We start from the raw sequence: 3,980 nt of genomic DNA on the forward strand, positions 1-3,980 counted from the left end.
AGGCAATCAGCCTGTGGCACTGCTGAGGTGTTATGGAGGCCCAGGATGCTTCGATAGCGGCCTTAAGCTCATCCAGAGTGTTGGGTCTTGCGTCTCTCAACTTTTTCTTCACAATATCCCACAGGTTCTCTATGGGGTTCAGGTCAGGAGAGTTGGCAGGCCAATTGAGCACAGTAATACCATGGTCAGTAAACCATTTACCAGTGGTTTTGGCACTGTGAGCAGGTGCCAGGTCATGCTGAAAAATGAAATCTTCATCTCCATAAAGCTTTTCGGCAGATGGAAGCATGAAGTGCTCCAAAATCTCCTGATAGCTAGCTGCATTGACCCTGCGCTTGATAAAACACAGTGGACCAACACCAGCAGCTGACATGGCACCCCAGACCATCACTGACTGTGGGTGCTTCACACTGGACTTCTGGCATTTTGGCATTTCCTTCTCCCCAGTCTTCATCCAGACTCTGGCACCTTGATTTCCGAATGACATGCAGAATTTGCTTTCATCCAAAAAAAGTACTTTGGACCACTGAGCAACAGTCCAGTGCTGCTTCTCTGTAGCCCAGGTCAGGCGCTTCTGCCGCTGTTTCTGGTTCAAAAGTGGCTTGACCTGGGGAATGCGGCACCTGTAGCCCATTTCCTGCACACGCCTGTGCACCGTGGCTCTGGATGTTTCTACTCCAGACTCAGTCCACTGCTTCCACAGGTCCCCCAAGGTCTGGAATCGGCCCTTCTCCACAATCCTCCTCAGGGTTCGGTCACCTCTTCTCATTGTGCAGCGTTTTCTGCCACACTTTTCCCTTCCCACAGACTTCCCACTGAGGTTCCTTGATACAGCACTCTGGGAACAGCCTATTCGTTCAGCAATTTCTTTCTGTGTCTTACCCTCTTGCTTGAGGGTGTCAATGATGGCCTTCTGGACAGCAGTCAGGTCGGCAGTCTTACCCATGATTGCGGTTTTGAGTAATGAACAAGGCTGGGAGTTTTAAAAGCCTCAGGAATCTTTTGCAGGTGTTTAGAGTTACGTCGTTGATTCAGATGGTTAGGTTAATAGCTTGTTTAGAGAACCTTTTCATGATATGCTAATTTTTTGGGACAGGCATTTTGGGTTTTCATGAGCTGTATGCCATAATCATCAGTATTAAAACAATTAAAGACCTGAAATATTTCAGTTGGTGTGCAATGAATCTGAAATATATGAAAGTTTCATTTTTATCATTACATTATGGAAAATAATGACCTTTATCACAATATGCTAATTTTTTGAGAAGGACCTGTATAATGATGACCAACTGACCAAAGAGTACAGAGTGCAGTGATGGGTACAGTAGTTAAAACCAGTTATAAATCTTAGCGCGCCGTGATAGAGAGCATCCAACATCTGCAAGCAGCTGGCAGGGACCTTCACATAAATAATGTCACCATAGTCAATGGCTGGTAGGAAGGTAGTGGTTACAAAGTGTTTTCTGGCATTCAGAGTTAAACAAGATCTATTTCTGAAAAATAAACTCAGTTTTAATTTCAGTTTCTTTATCAAGTTTTTGATATGTGGTTTAAAAGAGAAATGTGCATCAGTTAAAAATCCCAAGTATTTACAAGAATCTACAAACTCAATAGGAACACCATGCATGGATGAAATAAGAGGAAGGACTGCTGGTACTGACTTCCTGTTAGAAAACAACATCCCTTTGGTTTTGTCAGCATTTAGCACCAGCTTGAAGTGGAAAAAATCTGACTGAATGATGTGCAGACTGTAGAAGCTGGAAAACCTTGGCAACAGTGTTAACTCAACAAAAAACAATTACATCGTCAGCATAGAGATGCAACGATGCGTCAGGAATGTTTTGACCTACATTACCTATATAAATTGTTGATGGGTCAATGAATAGGAAATAAAATCAATACTCAGCATGGATCACAGCACAGTTCAGGGCCTGTAGAACAACTTAGAAATACCACGACCATTTAGAGCTCGATCTCAGCTTTGATGTACGTTGATTCCGACAGTTAGCTTAGCTAAAGCTCTGTGCAGAACTCCTCAACAGATTAGTGACAACAATTCATGTACCTCAAAAACAGATAAAAATAAAGCGTCAAAACCAGCATACATACAGTAACAACAAATTCAAGCAATTTAAAACAAGGGTGACTCGCCTGAGTGGTTCAGATCTTGATACCAGCTTTTGTGTGTGTGATGAATCCGACAGCTAGCCTAGCTTAGCCAAAGCTCAATGTGAACCTTGAGTGTCCAATGTATCTCAAAAACACAAAAATAAAGCGTAAAACCAACAATACAACCAACATACAAACACTAACAAGTTCAAAGAACAGAAGACACAATTTAAACCTCAGTATTTGAACATTGTTCATTTGCTAGTATAAATCCAATCATGAAACCTGCAGGAACAATGGTTCTGACGGGTGGGAGCAGTGAGGGGGCTGCAGATGGAGTTAGCTTGAGCCACAACAGCCAGGTCATCAAGCTGCTCCCTGTTTCCATGTGTCAGCAAAGCAGATGAAGTGCAGAGCGGAGCCTGCCAGCACTGAAGCAGCAACACAGGCAGGAAAACAAGCATCAGCTCAGCTAAAGACTTTAAATATTTTAAATCAACTTTATTTTACTGCTAAACCTTCACTTTGATGACAGTTTGCCTTCATGCTGCTCTGCCATTTAGTAAGCACAGTTAAGATGGACCAAATCCACCCAAGTAAAGTCATATTCCATACAATCTGAAGTGGGGTTCAGTGGAGAAGTTATGAAGAGTTTTTGTTTTACCTGTTGTAGACAGCTGTCTACATACAACAGTATAAAGAAAATGGAGTAGAGTTTGCTACACGATGGATTGCATACAGACCCAAATTCATTCTCAGCTAGACTCAGAGTCAATGTTAAATTTTAATAAAAATAAATATTTATTTTACCTGCGCATGTTTTGTCATATTTACAATAATTTGTTTTCAGTAGTGAAGCTTTTCTAGCCTTGGTGGTAATTCCCAGGCTGGCATGCCTTCTGCTTGTAAATGACAGTGGACTGGCTTTTCTGCCTCTAATCCTCAGTAAGGTCTGCTTAATTTTTCTTCAGATGGACCTTGGAGAATTTTTATGAAAGTCCTCTGAAATAGAATTTGTACTTGACCGGACTGACAAGCTAACAGCCCGCTCAAACACTATAAGACCAGACACCCATTTAGAATGTTGGTTTAAATAAAGCTTAAAAAAAGGTTCCGGTTTTAGACGCGGGCGAAGTGGTGGCGCAGAGGTTAGGTGGACCTGTGATCGGAAGATAGCCGGTTCAAGCCCCGGTACCGACAACATCAAAAATGTGGGTGGGGTAGGTGAAGCACCCACACCTGCCCCCACCCTCATTCGTCCCACTCTGGGCCCTTGAACAAGGCCCTTAACCCCCACCATCTCCTCCTCCGGGTGTCCTAGATAGCAGCTCTCTGCTTCACACAGAGAGCTGTGGTAGCTCGGTGGTCTGTGGTTGCATCAAGAAGGGCATCCGGCGTAAAAATAACTGCCAAGTCTTCATGCGACTTAGTTCGCTGTGGCGACCCCTAACACAGGGAGCAGCCGAAAGGAAAAAAAAATGATAATAAAAGATGCGGGCAACGCTGCATATTATCAACAATAAAAATGTACCTTTAAACCTACTAGGAGGTACAGGAGGTACAGGAGGGACAGTCTGAACGCAGCCTATGGGGATGATAACAAGTAATAATGGGCATTTAATGGGCTGATAAGGTTCGAAGCCGCTGGACCAGAGTGGACTGCTGTCATCTAAACCAGCTCCAGTTTCACAAACTTCATTGTGGTTCTTGTAAATGTTGTTTCAGAGATTACATTCACTACAGAAATCAGTGATTAACAACAGCAGTAAGCTGCAACATTTCTGGGGTAAATTCTGACAGAAATTTTCTATAATGCAGTAGTCCCTCATTTATCGCGGGGGATCTGTACCCTGAAGCCCTGCGATAAGTGA

Source organism: Nematolebias whitei, chromosome 16 (genome assembly GCF_014905685.2).
Source record: "Nematolebias whitei isolate Nwh7 chromosome 16, NemWhi1, whole genome shotgun sequence".
NCBI classification, from domain to species: Eukaryota; Metazoa; Chordata; class Actinopteri; order Cyprinodontiformes; family Rivulidae; genus Nematolebias; species Nematolebias whitei.